This window comes from Pseudorasbora parva, chromosome 12 (assembly GCF_024679245.1).
Source record: "Pseudorasbora parva isolate DD20220531a chromosome 12, ASM2467924v1, whole genome shotgun sequence".
NCBI lineage: Eukaryota > Metazoa > Chordata > Actinopteri > Cypriniformes > Gobionidae > Pseudorasbora > Pseudorasbora parva.
The window spans coordinates 43,249,264-43,272,416 of NC_090183.1; the positions used below are offsets into that span (position 1 = coordinate 43,249,264).

At 39.6% G+C, this 23,153-nt stretch overlaps 1 protein-coding gene and 1 long non-coding RNA gene across 6 annotated transcripts in view; one reads left to right on the plus strand and one right to left on the minus strand.

Moving 5' to 3' along the window:
- Positions 1-37: 37 nt before the first annotated feature.
- LOC137094592 (uncharacterized) lies at positions 38-23,094 on the minus strand. Of its 4 annotated transcripts, XR_010908682.1 has the most exons (4): positions 22,804-22,837; positions 21,821-21,852; positions 6,935-7,105; positions 38-66 (listed from the first exon to the last, which is right to left on the minus strand). It is a non-coding gene; the product is annotated as an uncharacterized lncRNA (long non-coding RNA). The 4 variants fall into 4 exon arrangements; XR_010908683.1 differs by lacking the exons at positions 21,821-21,852; positions 22,804-22,837 and adding an exon at positions 23,024-23,094; XR_010908680.1 differs by lacking the exon at positions 21,821-21,852 and having other exon boundaries at positions 22,804-22,987.
- Positions 46-23,153, plus strand: part of ripor3 (RIPOR family member 3) — a 52,659-nt gene continuing 29,551 nt past the window's right edge. Inside the window, exon 1 of one of the 2 annotated variants that reach the window (XM_067460415.1) lies at positions 46-226. The gene's annotated coding sequence lies outside the window, so the exon portion shown is untranslated. Of the gene's footprint in view, positions 227-23,024; positions 23,043-23,153 lie in introns of those variants that run through there. The other variant, XM_067460416.1, reaches the window with a different exon arrangement.

Consider the following 23,153-nt stretch of genomic DNA (forward strand, 5'->3'; position numbering starts at 1 on the left):
CATCCAGTCGCTTTGCTTTTCGCCCCGTACAAGCAGCTTCTCAGAATCAGGTGTCATTTCTGCCTGCTGGAGAAACACACGCTATCAGGAGTCAACAGACATCTGCTGCTGCAACACACACACACACACACACACACACACACACCGCTGCAGAGATGAGCCCAAATGTGCATTTGCTCAGTTGTCAGACGTAACCCGGCTCTGGAATAGAAGAGCTCTGAACCAGGTAAGACAAACTATTATAAGTACAGACTGTTATATTCATACCAGCTGCCTTCCTGCTTTGTTTTCACTTTTCAGACAGTTGTTTTTCAATGTTTATAGTAATACAAACATTTGAATGCTTAAAACTTCATTACAAGTGTAATTTTTGGGATATTAACTAACATTGTTATTACTATACTCTCAGCCAATATCGTGTTTGGGGCGGGACTCTCTGTTTGCCTGACCAGTGAGAAAACAATCACTGAACAATTGAGTTCACATTTAAAGTGAACACAAAATTAAAATGGGCCTTGTTTACTTTCTTAAAGAGTTTGTTCACCCTAAAATGAAAATTCACGATCCAAACCTGTAAGACTTTCCTTTATCTTCGTAAAACAAATTAAGATAGTTTTAAAGAAATCTGAGAGCTTTCTGTCCCTCCATTGACAGCTACACAACTATCACTATGATGCTTCAAAAAGTTTATAAAGAGATCGTAAAACTAATCCCTAAGTTCAGAGAGTTTTTCTAAATTTTCTAAATTTTCTGAAGAGACTTGTCGCTTAATATAATGAACAGATTAAATTTAGACTTTTATTCACATATTAAACATTCATCAACTCACACAAGCATGTTCGCTTGATGTGCGAGAACCAATGAGGTTCGCTCTTGTGTTACGCAGCACATTTGAGCTTCAGTAAGAACCAATGAGGTTCATTCTTGTGTTACGCAGCACATTTGAGCTTCAGTAAGAACCAATGAGGTTCATTCTTGTGTTACGCAGCACGTTTGAGCTTCACCAAGAACCAATGAGGTTCATTCTTGTGTTACGCAGCACGTTTGAGCTTCCTCAAGAACCAATGAGGTTCATTCTGGTGTTACGCAGCACATTTGAGCTTCCTCAAGAACCAATGAGGTTCATTCTTGTGTTACGCAGCACGTTTGAGCTTCACCAAGAACCAATGAGGTTCATTCTGGTGTTACGCAGCACGTTTGAGCTTCACCAAGAACCAATGAGGTTCATTCTTGTGTTACGCAGCACATTTGAGCTTCAGTAAGAACCAATGAGGTTCATTCTTGTGTTACGCAGCACATTTGAGCTTCAGTAAGAACCAATGAGGTTCATTCTTGTGTTACGCAGCACGTTTGAGCTTCAACAAGAACCAATGAGGTTCATTCTTGTGTTACGCAGCACGTTTGAGCTTCACCAAGAACCAATGAGGTTCATTCTTGTGTTACGCAGCACGTTTGAGCTTCCTCAAGAACCAATGAGGTTCATTCTTGTGTTACGCAGCACATTTGAGCTTCCTCAAGAACCAATGAGGTTCATTCTTGTGTTACGCAGCACGTTTGAGCTTCCTCAAGAACCAATGAGGTTCATTCTTGTGTTACGCAGCACGTTTGAGCTTCCTCAAGAACCAATGAGGTTCATTCTTGTGTTACGCAGCACATTTGAGCTTCCTCAAGAACCAATGAGGTTCATTCTTGTGTTACGCAGCACGTTTGAGCTTCACCAAGAACCAATGAGGTTCATTCTTGTGTTACGCAGCACGTTTGAGCTTCCTCAAGAACCAATGAGGTTCATTCTTGTGTTACGCAGCACATTTGAGCTTCACCAAGAACCAATGAGGTTCATTCTTGTGTTACGCAGCACGTTTGAGCTTCCTCAAGAACCAATGAGGTTCATTCTTGTGTTACGCAGCACGTTTGAGCTTCACCAAGAACCAATGAGGTTCATTCTTGTGTTACGCAGCACGTTTGAGCTTCCTCAAGAACCAATGAGGTTCATTCTTGTGTTACGCAGCACATTTGAGCTTCCTCAAGAACCAATGAGGTTCATTCTTGTGTTACGCAGCACGTTTGAGCTTCACCAAGAACCAATGAGGTTCATTCTGGTGTTACGCAGCACGTTTGAGCTTCACCAAGAACCAATGAGGTTCATTCTGGTGTTACGCAGCACGTTTGAGCTTCACCAAGAACCAATGAGGTTCATTCTGGTGTTACGCAGCACATTTGAGCTTCCTCAAGAACCAATGAGGTTCATTCTCGTGTTACGCAGCACGTTTGAGCTTCTCAAGAGCCAATGAGATTCATTCTTGTGTTACGCAGCATGTTTGAGCTTCCTCAAGAACCAATGAGGTTCATTCTTGTGTTACGCAGCACGTTTGAGCTTCTCAAGAGCCAATGAGATTCATTCTTGTGTTACGCAGCATGTTTGAGCTTCCTCAAGAACCAATGAGGTTCATTCTTGTGTTACGCAGCATGTTTGAGCTTCCTCCAGAACCAATGAGGTTCATTCTGGTGTTACGCAGCACGTTTGAGCTTCACCAAGAACCAATGAGATTCATTCTGGTGTTACGCAGCACGTTTGAGCTTCACCAAGAACCAATGAGGTTCATTCTTGTGTTACGCAGCACATTTGAGCTTCAGTAAGAACCAATGAGGTTCATTCTTGTGTTACGCAGCACATTTGAGCTTCAGTAAGAACCAATGAGGTTCATTCTTGTGTTACGCAGCACGTTTGAGCTTCACCAAGAACCAATGAGGTTCATTCTTGTGTTACGCAGCACGTTTGAGCTTCACCAAGAACCAATGAGGTTCATTCTTGTGTTACGCAGCACGTTTGAGCTTCCTCAAGAACCAATGAGGTTCATTCTGGTGTTACGCAGCACATTTGAGCTTCCTCAAGAACCAATGAGGTTCATTCTTGTGTTACGCAGCACGTTTGAGCTTCACCAAGAACCAATGAGGTTCATTCTGGTGTTACGCAGCACGTTTGAGCTTCACCAAGAACCAATGAGGTTCATTCTTGTGTTACGCAGCACGTTTGAGCTTCACCAAGAACCAATGAGGTTCATTCTGGTGTTACGCAGCACGTTTGAGCTTCCTCAAGAACCAATGAGGTTCATTCTGGTGTTACGCAGCACGTTTGAGCTTCACCAAGAACCAATGAGGTTCATTCTGGTGTTACGCAGCACGTTTGAGCTTCACCAAGAACCAATGAGGTTCATTCTTGTGTTACGCAGCACATTTGAGCTTCAGTAAGAACCAATGAGGTTCATTCTTGTGTTACGCAGCACATTTGAGCTTCAGTAAGAACCAATGAGGTTCATTCTTGTGTTACGCAGCACGTTTGAGCTTCACCAAGAACCAATGCGGTTCATTCTTGTGTTACGCAGCACGTTTGAGCTTCACCAAGAACCAATGAGGTTCATTCTTGTGTTACGCAGCACGTTTGAGCTTCCTCAAGAACCAATGAGGTTCATTCTGGTGTTACGCAGCACATTTGAGCTTCCTCAAGAACCAATGAGGTTCATTCTGGTGTTACGCAGCACGTTTGAGCTTCACCAAGAACCAATGAGGTTCATTCTTGTGTTACGCAGCACGTTTGAGCTTCACCAAGAACCAATGAGGTTCATTCTGGTGTTACGCAGCACGTTTGAGCTTCTCAAGAGCCAATGAGATTCATTCTTGTGTTACGCAGCACATTTGAGCTTCACCAAGAACCCATGAGGTTCATTCTGGTGTTACGCAGCACATTTGAGCTTCCTCAAGAACCAATGAGGTTCATTCTCGTGTTACGCAGCACGTTTGAGCTTCTCAAGAGCCAATGAGATTCATTCTTGTGTTACGCAGCATGTTTGAGCTTCCTCAAGAACCAATGAGGTTCATTCTTGTGTTACGCAGCACGTTTGAGCTTCTCAAGAGCCAATGAGATTCATTCTTGTGTTACGCAGCATGTTTGAGCTTTCTCAAGAACCAATGAGGTTCATTCTTGTGTTACGCAGCACGTTTGAGCTTCTCAAGAGCCAATGAGATTCATTCTTGTGTTACGCAGCATGTTTGAGCTTCCTCAAGAACCAATGAGGTTCATTCTTGTGTTACGCAGCACGTTTGAGCTTCTCAAGAGCCAATGAGATTCATTCTTGTGTTACGCAGCATGTTTGAGCTTTCTCAAGAACCAATGAGGTTCATTCTTGTGTTACGCAGCACGTTTGAGCTTCCTCAAGAACCAATGAGGTTCATTCTGGTGTTACGCAGCACGTTTGAGCTTCCTCAAGAACCAATGAGGTTCATTCTTGTGTTACGCAGCACGTTTGAGCTTCTCAAGAACCAATGAGATTCATTCTTGTGTTACGCAGCACGTTTGAGCTTCCTCAAGAACCAATGAGGTTTGTTCTTATGTGTCAAGCAGGTTCGGTTGAGCTTCTGTTTTTTTATGCTGAACAATGTTTATATATGAATAAAAGCCTTAATTTAATCTGTTCATCATAAAAAGCGATCAAGTCTCTTCAGAAAATTTTGACTAAACCCCACTCAATCCAAATGAATTAGTTTTACGATCTCTTTATGAACTTTTTGAAGCATCAAAGTGATAGTTTCGTAGCTGTCAATGGAGGGAAAGAAATCTCTCAGATTGCATCACAAAGATCTCAATTTTTCAGTTTGAAATGACATGAGGGTGAGTAAATAATGAGTATTTTAATTTTCGGGTGAACTATCCCTTTAAAGCACATTATTATGAACAATTTATCGCTGTCAGCATCATGTTATCAAAAGACACCTGGGTCAAGGCTGTCAGAATCCCCCCCTGCTGTCCTGTGTTTGTTTCGCTAAATTAACCTCAAACAGACATCTTTGTATATCGGCGGTCATCTGCAGAGTTTGGACAAGGATGAGGTTCGCTGCACAGGTTGGCTGAAAGAAAAACGCCTCAGGCTAAAAACTGGTCGCTCTTTTCTCAGTCTGGGGTTGATGTTTATTTTTGCAGCTGCTGGCACGTGTTCTAGGAAAAATGGCAAGTAATAGATCTCGAAGCTAGTGAGAGAGAGGAACACAACAGGGATGTATTCAGGTGATTAACCTTCAGAAAAATAAACAATTCAAGGGATAGTTCATCCCAAATTGCAAATTCTGTCATCATTTACTCACCTCAAATTGTTCCAAACCTTTATGAGTTTCTTTGTTCTGCTGAACACAAGAAGATATTGGATGTCGGTAGCCAAACAGCTGATGGAGCCCATTGACTTTATTTTTACCTGTTTAGTTCCCCCTATTCTTCAAAATATCTTCTTTTGTGTTCAGCAAAACAAAGAAATTCATACAGGTTTGGAACAATTTGAGGGTGAGTAAATGATGACAGAATATAGATTTTTAGGTGAACAATCTCTGTAACAGATGTCAAAATATGCAGTCCTATTGGACATTGTTACCTTCTGGACAAAAAAGTCCCATCAAATATATCTGGGATACACAGTCCAATCAAGTATGACCAAAAATGAAATACAAATAGATAAATGTTAAAATCTGTAGATTATGACTTACCCCTGAGTCTGTAAGAAATTAAACCAAACAGAAATTGAGTGTGCATTACATGTACATAATGGACATTAACATTAGCCTTCACATGCTATCGGGAATTTCCCACTTCCCACTGAAGTCGCATTCAAGTGCTTTTTTGTCGGAAAGATCAGGAATCATGGAAGACGCCAGATTTATTCTTGCCTATTTATTAGGAGAATCTTATTTAATATAATTAAAACCAAAATGACATTTAGCATCTCATTCATAAACAACCACAAAGACATTATCCGTGCTTACAGAGAAAAAGGGTGTCAAACTTGTACCTTTAGGGGTACAAAGGGACATATTTTGTATATTTTTACAACAAAAAAAGGTTCAAAGTAGTATCTTTGGGGGCGGCAGTGGCTCAGTGGTTCATGTAGGTTGTCTACAAACCAGAAGGTTGGTGGTTCAATCCCCGGTTCCACCTGACCAAGTGTCGAAGTGTCCATGAGCAAGACACCTAACCCCAGCTGCTCCCGACGAGCTGGATGGCGCCTTACATGGCTGACATCGCCGTCGGTGTATGAATGGGTGAATGTGAGGCAAAAATGTAAAGCGCTTTGGATAAAAGCGCTATATAAATGCAGTCCATTTACCATCTTAAGGCTTAAGGTATACGTATTTGTACTCTAAGGCAGTGGTTCCCAAACCTGTCCTGGAGGACCACCAGCCCTGCACATTTTGCATGTTTCCCTCACCAGACACACCTGATCCAACTCATCAGCTCTTTAGTAGAGATGGCAAGACCTGAAGTGGGTGTGTCTGATGAGGGAGACATACAAAATGTGCAGGGCTGGTGGTCCTCCAGGACAGGTTTGGGAACCACTGCTCTAAGGTACTCTAATATGCACCTTTTAGGAGTAAAAAGGTACAAAGATGTCCCTTTCAAGGGTACTGCCCCAGTGACAAGTTGTGGTAGCCCTAAAGGTACAATTTTGACACCCCTTTTCTCTGTGTATATAAAACATGCTTCAAATTATTATTTATATATTTGAATACGCACTAATGTAATGTCAATACGAGGCAAATGGTTATACAAAATTATCCCTGAACTTCCCAATACGACTTGAGAGGGCATTCACGTTAAATGTTTTATCTAAAGCATGTGAAGGCAGCATAAGTCTTGTGTTAACACAATGTCTAATGGCATTACCTTCCAACCATTGTGCATTTTAACATTTATTTTGGTTCAATTGTAAGTGCATTACTGTAAATACGGAGTGAGGAGTAAATTATTTTCTGGTAACCGATGCTGATGATAGGGTTTAACCTGCAACACTGCTTTAAAGGCAAATCTTCTTTAAAGGCAATGAAAGAGACTACAAGCGTTTCCAGGAAGACGAATGATGTTTAACGGAGCTCTTTGTCATGCTTTAATACAAACCAGCGGTTGTGGAAAAAAACCCTCAGACAGGTTCCACTGCCCTCAAAGAATGAGTTCACAGAGAGGCTCCTCACGGTTTTCAATTTACACTCCTTCACAGTCCAGTTTAGCTCATCCCTCCGTTCTCCTGACATCTTCACCTCTCTCTCCCTGATCGCCCTTTGTGGGAATCTGAAAAAAATCAATTCCCTGTTACAAGACTGCACCCAAAAACCGTGAGACTGTGAAAATCGAGCAGATCTCAAAATCCAGATTCTCCCTTTTTCTTTCTCTTTCGTTTCTTCCACTTGTTTCACTTTTTTGGCAGTGTTTCCGTTTGAATGGATGCAACACCCTTTGAAGGCATCTGGGAATCTAGAATTCCAATTAAAAACACCAGTTTCTTCATGGAAAGACAAATGAGTCGACAGCCATGTCGCAGGATTGCCGTTACATTAAGAAACTTGTCAAAGATCTATATGGGGTTAACAGAGAGGGATGAACTAGTAAAAATAAGATAGCTATGTGTTTTTGTCAAATGGTAGACATTTGAACTTGGAAATAAATGTCAAAGACTTTATAACAGTGTTAAATTTGATTTTCGTGTATATTTCCACCATGTATATTTGCTTGTCCACTGTAGAGTAATGCAAGGAGTCTTGTGATAGGTTGTTAAGCCAGCCTATCAGAATAAGCTTATTTTAAATGCAAAATTGATTTTCGTTTCGTTTCGCTCCGCAAAACTCAGTACACGCGCGTGCGAAATGCCCTTTTGCGTGCTCAAAATATGATCTTGCGCACGCAGAATTGTGGCAGAATAGTTACCCCATAGATCTGAAGACATGCTGTGCTGATATTATATTGGTCTGTAACTGGTCAACCTAAATATGCAAATAAGGCAAAAACAGGTTACACCTTGCCACAGAGACATTCATGGATTAGCTGTTATTGTGATGCCAAAATACCTTTTTGACCAAAGCACAATACAGAACAATTATGGAACATTTACATTGCTATAACAAATGCATTGCTATTTGGCATATGCGTCTTTTGAAGAAACAAGTATTGCACTGGCAGACACAATGAACAAGAATCTATTTTTCTGCCGTTGATTAGTTGTGTCTGGACGAATGTGCGTCCTCAGAACAGCCATAACTGATTCTTAAACATCTGTGTGAGTTGGTGGGGCTTTTCCAAGAAGTGATGTTGTCTTCGCTTTTGCTTGTGAGAATTGAACACAACCATTTAATCTAATTTAAACCCTCGACATAAACATTATAACTCACCAAATGCTTGATAAACCAATTGCTTTCCTGTTCATGAAATGCATGCAAGGATTCCCCTTTTCATTACTGTACAACACTCTTCCGTCCTGTTTATATATGACCATGTGTGTATATGCAATCGTGCCTCACACTATCTACAGCCATGCACATAGATGACATCTCCAAAAGTAAACTGCTGGTCTGCTTCAGATAGCACATGCCCTGGCACTTAGTTACTATCTGTCTAAAACCTTTATCATTGGCTCACCAGCTCAATCCGGAACTGGTGGAAAGGGTTGGTTCACCAAAATAAAATGTCGTTTATGAATACAGAATACAATGAACATCGGATGCTATAGGGTGGACTGCATTATCCTATACTATACCCAATGGCTGGGCAAATATAGGACAGAACATGTTGGGTTCATTTTACCCAGCAAATTGGGTTATTTTAATCCAGCATAATGGGTTGATTCATTTTATTATACTAGCTTATTTTTTACTTCATACATTATTTAATGTTTACGGCTTAACTTAAATCCACTAAACTTTTTTTTACATTTTCTAACATATACAGTATAGCATATTTTATTTATTTTTTAATACATATTGCTTAAAGGTGCACTATGCAACTTTCACTCCACTGGAGGGCGCCTATTCTAAACAAAGCCGTAGTTTGATGACGCCAAGTGTGAGCGGAGCATCTTGGGACATGTGGTCTTCACCTCACAGCCGGTGGGAAATATGACCCGGGCAGAAATCATGTTCATGGATGCAGTTATTAATGGAGCAGGATCGAGTGTTGTGGAGCTGAACACGGCCGCTGGAGTGATTGTTATACAAACACACGGCTCGCGAGTACCGGGACTTTTATTATGACGGTACGGGACACATTCGCCGGGCGCCTGCATTGATCCGCTCTTCCAGTCATGATTATAAGGTAAAGCAGCTCTGTTTATCATATTAGAGACATTTAAGTGTGTTTAAATTGATGTTATGACGTTACTCTGTGTGTTCGCTCGGCGCTGCTGTGACATGTTCACACTGCTAAGAGTAAAGCGCTTCTGCCCAATAAAACCGAGGGTAGCGCAGATGTGACGCGATTGACAGGCGACTCGCTCAAACGCTATGCGAACACGTCCCGGTCCTCAGTTAAAATAGCAATCTTCTCACAATTTACAAATAGTTGGAAACATTTGGGATATTGTAGGTACTCAACTGAACAAAATATATAACACTGGCCTAGTGGTTTTTGGATATTTTTTACTGCAAAAATACTACATAGTGCACCTTTAAGCTCATTTAACAAATATTAGAAGTAAAAAGGAAACATTTAGAAGTAATTCAAGTGTAATTGACCAGTCTCTGCTGGAGCTTGTATAATGTTCAGAGGAGGAACTTCTGACTTCAGACGCCACCCTGTGTTTCTCTCATAGCCAAAATATGCGGTTACTGACTCCATAACCTGTCCAATATCAATCAGTGTAAAGTTCTGAGAACATATTTCAACATCCTAAGAATTTATATTCAGTATTTTATTCTTTTTTTAATAAATGTATAAAACTGTATGCAAGGGCACGGCATTAGCCGTTTCCGCAAAAATACAGACGTGAAACTAGGTTACTCACATCGCGCCCCTGTATGTTGCTAAGTGATATACGGCACAGCAACGCATTTATAGATAAAATAAAATGTACACAAACCAATAATTTTACAGAAAGCATGCACCAATTTGACGGAGCGGCACTACCCTCCCCTGAAGAGGTCACAAAAAGCCCACAATAAAAAACTCAACACCTGGGTTGTTACATCTGACCCAGGAGGTAACACAAAAATTACCCAAACACTGGGTTGTTATGTCTGACCCAGGAGCTCAGTAACACAAAACTACCCAAACACTGGGTTGTTATGTCTGACCCAGGAGCTCAGTAACACAAAACTACCCAAACACTGGGTTGTTATGTCTGACCCAGGAGCTCAGTAACACAAAACTACCCAAACACTGGGTTGTGATGTCTGACCCAGGATCTGAGTAACACAAAAACTACCCAAACACTGGGTTGTGACATCTGACCCAGGATCTGGGTAACACAAAAACTACCCAAACACTGGGTTGTTACGTCTGACCCAGGATCTGGGTAACACAAAAACTACCCAAACACTGGGTTGTGACGTCTGACCCAAGATCTGGGTAACACAAAAACTACCTTAACACTGGGTTGTTACGTCTGACCCAGGATCTGGGTAACACAAAAACTACCTAAACACTGGGTTGTTACGTCTGACCCAGGATTTTTTCGAATGTAGACTTGAAAAAGTGCATATTTCAGTCTGTAAATTGCCATATGGCATCAGGGGGTGATCCGTTTTCATATCGGTTACATACATTAATGCCAAGCGGGATAGCTGGAATCTGAGATGTTTTTTCTTCAATCAGATAAGAAAATGCAATTTCCATATATTTATATTACCTACAAAAGGAATGGAATGTGAGCAGATTACATTGTTAAAAGGTGTGGCGTGGGTACGCACAGAAAGAGAAAGCGTATGTGTGAGAGAAGCAAGACGAACAGTGTTTTCATAACATCCAGTCATTGACTTCAGTGGTGGTACACCCTGCTGAGATACCCACATATCCAATACGCTCTCATCCCAGATGAACTCACCCTTTTTTCACTCCACACGCTTTATTCGTTTACACAAGAAAAACAAAGGGAGAGAAGTGCAGGAAGTGCAGAAAAAGGAGGGATTTGCACATCAAACATGCAGCCAGAAGTACAATCGCTCTGGTGGAAGATCTCAAAGTGAGGTGGACCCAGGTGGACCGAAGCCAGAGCGGAAAGCCCCACTTTGTACAAACACACTGCCAAAAGTAGTTCCATCCGCAAGAACGAAGGGCTGCTAATTGTGAGGACTTTCAGAGAGGCCATATCATAATATCAAGAGCTAAGAAGGTTCATAAGTTCTCCAAAATCTTAGGTTAGGTTTGGCAAAGCTCTGTACAAAACTGGACATTTTCAAAATCTAGGTTGGGTTTAGTCATGTCTACCTGACACCATTCAGGCACGTTACTCTTAGTCATATGGATGCTAAGTACAACCCAGACAGAAAATAAACACATTGCTCACAGTGATCATTATGAAACCTGACATGTAATTGTCTTGAAATTTACAGTAAAGGTCTTATAAACCTGCTGAAATAATTAGCTTAAGTTTAAGGTGATCTCACAGTCTGGCCAAGCTAGTAATAAAAAGTAATAAAAAGGTCCTGAAAAGTAATAAAAATACCTTCACCATTCGACAGCCTGGCTTGACCAGGTTATGAGACAAGCAAACTAGCCCATTTAAACTTTAATTTAGGTTTTCAGTAAGGAAAATTGAAGTCTTGACTGTTAGCAAAATTTGCAAAATGGAGTGAAAAAAGGGTGAGTTCATCTGGGATGAGAGCGTATTGGATATGTGGGTATCTCAGCAGGGTGTACCACCACTGAAGTCAATGACTGGATGTTATGAAAACACTGTTCGTCTTGCTTCTCTCACACATTTGCAAAATTGCAAAATTTCTAAGCTGGTTGCTAGGGTGTTGCTATGCGTTCTGAGAATGTTATGCACTGAAGAGTAAGTCACAGTGAAATAAAAATGAGCAATTCTTATTTTTTGTGGATTACTGCTGTGTTTATTATTATTACTATTATTCAGTGCACATTTGGTTGATGGCAAATTCCATTTCATGCCAACCTTAAAGGGTTACTTCAGCGATTAGCATATGGCTTTGTATCAGTAGAAACCCTGGAGTATATTCAAATGATCGTTCTGGGAAATGTTGTCTTTCATCCCCATGAGACAAAAATACATTTTCTGTCTTTTCTCAGTCTAAAAAGCACCAAATTAAAAAATAATTTCACATTTCTACTACATTAAGGACCCAGTTTAAATACAGATTCATCTTCCCAGCGCTGAAGTACCCCTTTAGCGTAAGCAATACTGCAATAAAGACGTTCAGCAATTAGTAAGGTCGACAAGATCATCTCCATTTATTTTTTTCGTTTTTAGCCTTATTATTTTAGTGAAGGAAGATGAAGGTTTTAGCATATTGATAGCATATAAATTTGCTTGAAAATAGAGGACTTTAAAATGTGACCTCTAAACCCAGGAACAAGTCTAACCTTTTGAGAGAAAAAAAGACAACTTGGAAGTGCATTAGGAACATCTCTCAAAACTATTACAGGAGAGAGAGAGAGAGAGAGAGAGAGAGAGAGAGAGAGAGAGAGAGAGAGAGAGAGAGAGAGAGAGAGAGAGAGAGAGAGAGAGAGAGAGAGAGAGAGAGAGAGAGAGAGAGAGAGAGAGAGAGAGAGAGAGAGAGAGAGAGAGAGAGAGAGAGAGAGAACAGACAGAGAGTGTTCAGAGTAATTGCACTGTTCGTGGCCTTCTTTACTGACTGGCCTCTCACACACTTAAGCCCATATGGCACACACAAACAGGATGTACAGCCCCCTAAAGCTCTGGGATCTATTAAAACTCGACTCAAATGCAGCCAGAGCAAAAAATAAATAAATAAAAAGAATCCTTAATTGAACCTTTTTGCTGGCATTCCCACTGTCTCCTTTGAAGACTCTCTTGCACTTTCAAGTGGCCACTGGTTTCCTGACGAGATGCAAGGTAGTCATTTGGATTTGTTTACTCTCTAAGAGCAGAGCTGAAGATATTCAGTGCTCGAACCACATAATGCATTTCCTCTGTTAATCATATAAATCATGAGATCTGAAGGCATTCATGCTGCTCTGCATTTGAGGACAGTCATTTTAGTCAGTGAAGTGCATTTTCAAATCTTTTCTGTTTTAAGTGGTGTTTGAGAAAAATAAAGTTGAAGATTTATATTTAGCAAAACACGTCATAATTTTGTGGATGGTTGCTAAGGGCAAGACATTTGCTATAGGGTTGCTAGGGTGATAAGGTGGTTATGTAAGACTTTTAAAAGTCTCATCGCCAGATGAACCTAAAGAAAAAAATAGGGTACATGAGGCTAGGCTTTTTTTTCAGTACTAACACTAAATGGCATAGTGCATAAGTACATGACAAGGGATGCACCTCAGGTAAACAAAGACACAAAGTTTCACAAACTTATGCTGCGTTCTATACGAGGCTGGATGTGGGAATATCCCAAATTAAATCCAAAATGTTCATTTCAGACATCAGTGAGTTCCAGTTGATCACACATCACGTTCACATGTTGAACACATAATGACACAATGAGAGCATATCGTGTTTGTGTGTCAATTATAGCAAAACAGAATAATAATAACAGAATCATAAAAAGGTAACATGACATTATGTTGAATTTAGTTTTTCCGTTCTTATTTATTGGAAGTAGGACGCGTCAAGTGACGTCAAATGGCGTGTCTCGCTGAGTTCATGGTTGACCGATGAGTTCACACGCCGAATGTCTGACTTTAAGTGACGTTCCAGACATTATTTCCGAAAAGGAGGTGGGAAAAATCCAAAATCTGATCTGTCTGCAACGCAGCTCAGCAAGATTAATTTCAAATGCCAATTTTGACCTGAGAGAGAAAACAAACCATAGACAACACATGGTATCTGTATAGCGCCCCTTGTCGGAAATCTGGGAATGCTATCCGAATTTGGGTTGCATTATGAATTGTTTTGTGACAAAACACTGGCTTAGTGTTATGGAAAAATACATTTTGAAATGCACAAATTATATAAATAGTAGCGTATATCTTTGATATAGAACCAAAATCCATTAACACTTCTAGGAAACTATATGGGAAAAGGATGTGGCTAAGCAGCATTAAACCTTTTTTTGACCTGACAATAGTTTACAGAACAAACCATCTAGCCACAAACCCTTCCACCTAAATTCATCTTGTGTACATCTGCTGAATAATCCAAAACCTCATAGACAGTTTGGATTGGAGAGCTGCTTTTCCAGTGTCTTGCCATCTATACTTCATGCCATCCAAGAAAACATTCAAGCCAATGTTCAATCTTCACTAGAAACCAGCCAAGGAGGTGAGGGAGTTCAAAGTGGTTTAGGTAAAATGGAGACAATGCTTCGCTGAGAAATACTGGATGAAATGTTAGCCCACATCCTCTGGCAACAACCTACTTTCTCATTGGCTCAAAACTTTTTTTATTTCACTATTTTTCTTGTTACACAAAGCAGTGTTTTAACGTCACTTGACAAATGAATCCATAGACTGGACTGAAATAATAACTACAAAATAAAGTCACTATTCAGAGGAGATTTACACATCTAGTGACCTTAAACTCTCGAGGCACTAAACAATTTGGTGGCTGTCGTAACCATCCAGACGGGCTCCAAAACCAAATCCATACTTTGGTAGTTAACCAACTTCACAAAGCACATGGAAAAATGTCTGTCTACTAGTCTCACCTCTCGCAGTCTTTTTAAAAAACACTGAACGTCATACAATAAGTACACCCATAAGAAATCTAGACTTATTGCCAATACATAAAAATCCCCTTGTGTGAATGAAAGCTAAGCTTAAACACTCACTAACAAGCTGTCTAGTGGGATGTTTGCATGTAGCCAACTTTAGTAAACAACAAACTGGACTTTTATATTCCTGGATTAACTTAGATGAAGAAAAAAAAACAGCTCCATATATAATATAATCATGAGATAGCCGATCATTCGGTATTGCTATCATGAGAATACATAGGAACCTCTTTTGGCATAGTGGAAATATGGGACAGAAATCAGGAACTGATTATTGAGAGACAAGGTCGTGAATCATCATAGGACTGAAAGAAGGAAAAAGAGGAAGATGCAACATCTGGCGAAAAGATTCCAGTCACCCACCAAACATCAGGAGTTCTTATATAAAGACCATCTCCATTAGCCACGAACATGTTAAGCTTTGCCACATTTTGGGTTTAAGGAGGAATTACAAGCAAGTGTGTTGTAATAGTAAAACATGTGGTTTTAGGTTACCAAATTAACACAGGTTTACAATCTACCCACATTCTTATGCCCTCTCAACAAAACCGCCGCCTTCATCTGATGACTGTTAACATTTATGCTTGTCCATATTTGAATGAAAAAAAACACACAGAAAAACAGAGGAAGAGATGAGAAAAATTGTGCAACTCAACCTTGTTGTTATTAGTCATTAGGCATTTGAACATATCATTTGTATGATTGATTATCTTAAATGCCATGTCCAGGTCACATCTCATCATATTTTCCACAATAAATAATAAAACAAATGAAAAAAAAACACAAAAAATATTATCTTAATATTTGTAATATATTATTACATTAAAATTATATTATATTACATGTAATATATTATAACAATAATATATTTAAACAATATAATAAAAAAGTAATGTACATCTAAAACAAAATCAATGTAGTAAACAGTTTAAAACATTGTAGGTCTAAAGTACATGTTTAGAAGCTGCCCACATAGTGTACAGGGTGGGAAATTAGCACCCGCCACCAGCCAATGGCGGGCACTTTTCCAAAGTGGCGGGTGACTTTGCCGTGTATACCAGCCACAGTGACGGGTGAATTGTAAAACATATTTTTTTACTGTTTACTACTTAAACATTCATTGTAATGGATTGGACAGCTTTTGTCAAAGAATGATGTTGCTAGTAACAATAATGCACCTTTGTCGAGTAACTCATTTCATGATCTGACAGTTTCTACTATTGAAATGACTAGGGAAAAGGGTCCCAACCAACCCCGAATTCACCCTATACTAAGCTAATGCACTTTCTTTTATAAATTTGAATTCTGGAAAAAGTGGCTGGTAAAAAATATAAGTGGCTGGTAAAATTGGGCATCCACCAGCCACTGTGGCTAGTGAGCAAAAAAGTTAATTTCCCATCCTGATAGTGTATATTCGAACATTTAAAAAAAAAAAAAAATGTATGAGTGCATTTTACATACAACTACCTATGAATACTAATGCGGTCATCTTGAATTGTGAGTGAAAGCACATGAGTATGTGCCGGGGCCTCTGGGGTCCCAATGTGATGCAGTGGAAAAAAGCATTCTTAACAATTACGTCTGACCTCCATGTGATTTATATGGCCTTTTTAAAGCATGCACACTCACTCACTCATATATCACACACAACACCATATACATCACTGAGAAGCAGAGGGGCCAGACGTCCCTCGGAAAACATAAACAAAGCCATGTGAGCAGACAGCCCTGTTTTCTTGCACATGAACATGTGTTTACTGTCTTTACCCACTTCACACTGATCTTACAGGTGCAGTTAACTTAACAAAAATATAGATGGCACTAGAGAGGAACTGTTGATGATATATTGTTTACAGGCTGTGTACAATTTTTTTCCCAGTCGTCTCTGTATCCAAGAATGTTTAAATCCAGAGAAATAAGTAATTTTTACCAGGACACGGACCGTGTGTCGCCTATTAATGACATCATACCCCCATTACCCTCGATTTCTGTTTTTATTTTGTAGAAAAATTGGCCACAAAATACATGATGTGTTTTATTAGACAGGTGAGCAACTGTTTGGATCATTGATGGACAGAAAACTAATGATTGTTCTCCAGCTCAACACAGTTAGTCTTATTGTTTAAATCTGGTGTTCTTGATTTACCGCACAGAGTACCATGTTTTACCATGCCAAATATGATCTCGCTCACTGCAGTGTGAACAAGTGTCTCATAGTAGCGCCGAGTGAACACAGTGTAGCATTATAGCATCACTTTAACACACTCAGGTGTGTGTAATATGATAAACAGCGCTGCGTTCCCACACACACATGAAGCAGAAGCGCTCGTCTGCGGCAGAATAAAAGCTCCGCTGCTCTCGAGCCGTGTGTCGCGCTCGTCTCTCATTAGCAATCGTTCAGCTCCTCCTGCTTCATACTACAGTAACGCTAATAAATCTGTAATACATCAGCTCATCCATGAACATGATGAGTCCCGTCTGATTATTTTCCACTGGCTGTAGAGGTGAAGACAACTCCCATGATCCTGCAAGTACGCCTTTGTTTTGAATAAGTGACCAATAGTGGTGAAAATTACATATTGTGCCTTTAAAATGCCTAGATGTGTTTATACTCTTGCAAACAAAAGTTGAACAAAGAAGACGTAGCTTTCTTATCTCTCGCCACTGGTGCACAATCCATTTTAGCTCTTTCCACCTTGTCATCTGTTGTTTTTCCTTGCCATGCATCTTCCATCATCATCTTTAACTCATTCTTGAAATAAAGGCCCAGTCCCAAATGGCACACACTTTCGGTCTTGTGGACTTACAATGTCTGTGCACATGTCATGTTAAGTCTATGAGGCCGTATGGGTGTCCCATTTGTCATTTTAGGTTTCAGAAGGGTGTTCGTGAGTGCCCCCTTTGCAGTCGATATGTGGCCTTGAGGCGCACTTTTGCAGACTTCTAGCTGCATTATGTCACGAAAGTATTGGACTCATAAAGACCGGGAGTGTTTAGGGTGCTATTTGGGACAGGGCCAAACAACACAATTGTTGTTGCAACTTAGTGGACTAATATAGCCTGACAAGCCAGACCCACATCAAGATGTTTGGTCTGGAAACTCACCATTGACGGCTCAATCCGAGGGGCGGATAAACGGTTGTCTTTCAAACTCCCTCTGCACGCGATAGGATAGCGCTACACCAACCAGAGCAACGAAGGTGAAGCAGAGCTTGTTGACAGATTAAACATTCACCGTATACGGTCGGCTAAACTCTGAACACATCTTTCCTTCTTAAGAATGACTTCAGTCCCGTTCTTTGTTCTTTTCTCAGAGAAAAGCTTAACTCCAAGACTTCCAGAGTCGCGGTCAATTCGAAAGACCGCCGTTCGCCAGTTTCTGTGTTGACTAGTTGTCATTATGTTAAGCCCCGCCTACCGACTCTATACACGATGTGATTGGCCCATCAAGAGCTTGGCGTTTACAGCTCAGATGGGTTTTGAGAGTTGCTAGACGACACTCGCGGACAGATTAGATTTGCTGCCGCTAGGGTGCGTCTAGATTTCTAGGCTAGGACTAATACATTAATGCAGACAATTTGATGGGCAAGTGTGCATGTTACAAATTGGCATAATGCATTATGGCTGCATCCTAAATTGCATTCTTCCTTACTATATATTAGGTGTCATAGAATAGTGCATAAGTACACAAATTAGGATGCACCTGATATCTTTTTTGCTTCACTCATACTCATACTAAGTGAAGCGCCTTGCATTGTGGGATACAAAGGCTGCACATTTTAGAGAATGTCATTTAGGGTTTTCTGTGCATGTAGAAAATTTAACTAATACACTGCAAAAAGAGTAATATGATAGTTTGCTTTTCTGCAGAGCCAAGGTTTTGCCCAGCTGTGAAGCTGTAAACTAGCATAAAACATGTAAACACGAGAATTAAAATTGCTTTAGTCAAGCAACTTTATGAGGTCTTTAAATATAATCAGGCACAATATTTTCCTTAACACCTCATAACTTGATTTTGACCATCATTTTCAGCTTTCATGTTGTTGAACATATGCTGTACTGCAGCTGTGGACAGATGGGTTATTTTACTAGTATGCATCATATGAAAAAGAAATCGCTATCTTCTTGTATGGCCCTTTTCTGGTAGGTCTTCAGATGGCTGTAATTAAAAAACAAAAATAAATGGTTTGTGATTTTTCCTTTGCTAGTCTGTCAGATTCCTCTTTCTCCCGAGGTAATCCTCTCTGTACTCCTCGCTCTCCACTCACATTGCTCTCTTTTTCATTACTGCAATAAAAACATGTTTCTGTCATCTAATATGGCCAAACCTGGACCACGTGTGATGTGTGTACTCATAATAATTTACAAGACTGATGTGCGTAACTCCCCAGTTAATCTCTGCACAAGAGCCCTTAAACACAAAGTTATTTAGCACCATTACTAATTCATGACCTCCACATAAGTCTTATTAAAAGCTAGAGGTAGATTTTTACCATTTCAGTGACATGATGTAAAGACCAAGTTTGGTAACCCACACTCGGATTTTGTCAAATGCATTTAACCCATCCAAGTAAGTGCACACAGCAGTGAACACACTACTCGCTGTAGTGAGAAAAAAAATTCTGAAGTATTGTGAGCTTTACTTGATTCAATTTTTAAACCAATACGTCATTTTTCACCACTGGAGGTGTAGCCTGATGACGCCTCGATTTCACAGAGCTTTTATTCTGCCGCACACGAGCACTTCTGCTTTTTCTGCTCGTTTGTGTGGGAACACAGTGCTGTTTATTATATTACACACACCTGAGTGTGTCAAAATGATGCTATAATGCTACTCTGTATCACTTGTTCACACTGCAGTGAGCGAGATCATATTAGGCATGGTAAAACATGGTACTCTGTGCGGTAAATCAAGAACACCAGATTTAAACAATAAGACTAACTGTGTTGAGCTGGAGAACAATCATTAGTTTTCTGTCCATCAATGATCCAAACAGTTGCTCACCTGTCTAATAAAACACATCATATATTAAAGCGGCTTTGGGGTTTACATTTCTACAAAATAAAGGTAAATAGGCGATGCACTCACATAGTCCGTGTCCTGGTTAAAATCGCTTATTTCTCAGGATTTAAACATTCTTGGAAATATTTTGGATTATGCAAGTACACAAGTCAACAAAATATATAACATTGTTCAAGTGGTTTTTGGATATTTTAATCCAAAAATCGTACAAATTGTGCCTTTAAAGTTGTGGTGGCTAGTCATTAGGCAGATCACTTAGAAAAGTATTATACTCAAAAATCGAACAATTTGAGGTATCATTCATGATTGTGGCATGAACGTTACGGAATGAGTTAAACGGCAAAGATTAATAATATGTTTAAGGAGACTGTTTTAATCCCCAACCCCAAATATTACACATCGGTCCTGCTCGTGGGTATTGGGTAATAATATCTTAAACAGCAGAATAAAGGTGATGATTTTTTGCAACAAAGCTTCAACTCGATTTAATTAATGTTCTGTGCTGTCATCCATGGCTTTGTTCCAGTATGGATTGATGGGGTGATGTGTTTGTGTGTGGGGGTGTGTATGAGCTCTACGGGGTTGGCTCTGAGGGGGGCAGAGGTCATTTACAGCTGAGATCCCCCGAGATCTCTTTCTTGAAAATTATTTAAGAGTGAAATCTATGACTCAAGCACTATTCAGCAGAGATTCAGTTCCAGATAACAGCTGAACCATAAACAATGCGAAACAAAAGGCAGAACGAAAATTGTGCAATCAAGGAGCTCACAAATCACTCTTAATACACAACATACGGTAGAGTTCACATAAAAGCTCAAATGCTTTCAAATTTCTCACGTTAGAGAGATATGTTGTGGTCTTCAAAGTTTCGTCCGAGACCCTGTGAATTCAAGCGACGGCCTGACCCTGACTAAGCGAGCTGGTTCTTTGCTGTATAGTGTATGGATGTTTGGTTGATCTGTTTCTTGTTATGACTAAGTTCTATGCAATGCGCTATTTGATAAAGCTTAATAAATTCTGTTAATGCCTGTGATATTGATGGTCTGTAGTCTACTTTTGTGCACAGACCATCAAGGTTCAACTCCCATCTGGGTCATGGAAATAGGCAGGTTGCATATCAGCATGTTAATGAGCGTCATTAAAAACTCATTTCTATTTCAAACATTTTTGAAAGAAGATGCTGAGGACTTCAAAAGATGCTGAGGCTAGAGTTTCATCTCACATGAGGTGGTAATTTCTTGGTTAATGATCTAGACTAATGATTGTAGATATTTCCTACCTGTCTTTTTTTCTAAACGCAAAGTTTTATAAGCTTTATATTTTGAAAAATGTCTGGGGTTTTTGTCATTTAGAATAAAAGTCAATGAGATCCAATGTTGTTTAGACCACATCGTTCTTGAATACATACATACGTGTGTGTGTGTGTGTGAGTGTATGTGTTGTGTTCTGTAGTTTTAAGCTTTTTAACAAAATACCTGGTTTTCACTGAATTACCTGCACAAAGACCAAAAAAAAAGCTTTCATATTAATTTGGGCTGCACAATTAATCAAATTTCTAATCGTGATTACAATAACGTATGCCACAATTACGTAATTGTTCAAAGGCGCAATTACAAAAAAAAAAGGTTTTCAGCTTCATATAAAATATAGTATGCAATGGAATAAAGGTAATCAAAACATTATTCAATGTAAATAGTGATCATCGTAATTAGTAATCACAATTCAAAGGAATAATCGACAATTATGATTTGTCATAGTCGTTCAACCTTAACATCAATCATTACATTTATGTCCCGTTACGTCCAACAAAATCCATCCCACCCAAATGACCTAGATTGTGAACCTTTCCCCCTTCAATGGCATCATTACCCTGTGCTTTTCTTGATCCACAGCTTTGTGTGCTCTGGACTAGCTATCTATTCCCTTTGGCGCAAAATCCCACGAGTCCCCTGGGTGAATGATCGACGGCAATCTGGCTGCTTCCAGTAAGATTTACATGCTTAGTACTATCGTGACGTGTTAACATATATGCCACGTGCAATTATCCCATGGCTGCAAATATACAAAAAGCCTTTTTTTTTTTTTGAATGACAGCCATCATACTCTGAATCACAGTTCAAGCCAGTAAATCCACAATACCTTCCCTCTACACCCTTCTGTTTTTCTTCCTCCTGCCAAAAAACAAATGGAAAAAAGTCTTAGTATGGCAGTTTCTCATGCTAGACATGATCCTTGTGCTAATATTTTGATTGGCCAGCCCTCAGATATCTTACTGTGTATCCCACTGAGAATGATGTGTGTGTATATAAATAAATAGATGCATATTAGCTATGGGCACAGGACTAGATGCTATTTGCAAATACGTATATTATTATGCATATCAAATGTACAGGAATAGTTCACACAAAATCATCACAGACACTATTATTATACTCACCTGCATGTTGTTCCAAACTTTTATATTACGCCATATACATGGTTTGGGGATGCCATGACTCATGAGGGAATTCAGTTTTTCAGTGAAACTATCCCTTTAATTGTTTAACTGTGATATGATTTATTGTAATGCATCTCTGTGATCTGTTGACATGAAAACCCAAACATTTAATGTTACAAGATTCTCTCTTCTAGTCTGGAGACTCTGGATGCACACATGCTGTTTGTCCTTAAGGATATAATGAATTCCTCAGTTTTCATTGCATCTGGGTGCCCACAACTACTTTTAGAGAATGAAAATTGCTTTTTAGCGCGGTTTGGGGAACAACAATCCAAAACACAGATGGATTGGGTTAATTACAACATTGTGCTGTTTTTGGTTAACCCCCAGTAACATTTGTTAGGAGGAGGTTCAACATTTCAACACTTGTTTCAATGCACATATTAACACTTATTCTGATTTTAGGCTACTTTTTGTTCTCAAAAGAATATCATGGCATTATCACGTCCAAAACTGGTACCATGGCCAAAATTGCTGCATTTGTTATAGACATAATTTAGGCCTAACGTTACATGAAACGCAAAACTCATTGAGAGATATCACTCTTCTAAGCATTCACACTTATGAATTTGCCTGGCTGATTCAATAGGGTTGAGAAGCTTTTAGACGCAACATTGTCACTTACTTTGTGTATTTTGCTCCTCTATCGAAAACCGTTCCATCATCATCATACATGAAGAGCACAATTTACCGATGAAAAACAGACACAGTAGTGGAGATTCGTTCCAATGAACCAATTTTGAACGAATCGAACACGTGAATGATTCAATGATTCACTTAAAAATGTTTTGTTTCTGAATTAAAGGAGTTCACCCCAAAATGAAACGACCCCATGATGTACTCACCCTCAAGCCATCCTCCTAGGTATATATTTTATTCTTCTGAAATAAGCCGTCATATAGGCCTACTGTTTCTTACTGTTTTCAGACGAATACAATCTGAGTTATTAAAAATTGTCCTGGCTTTTCCGTTCAG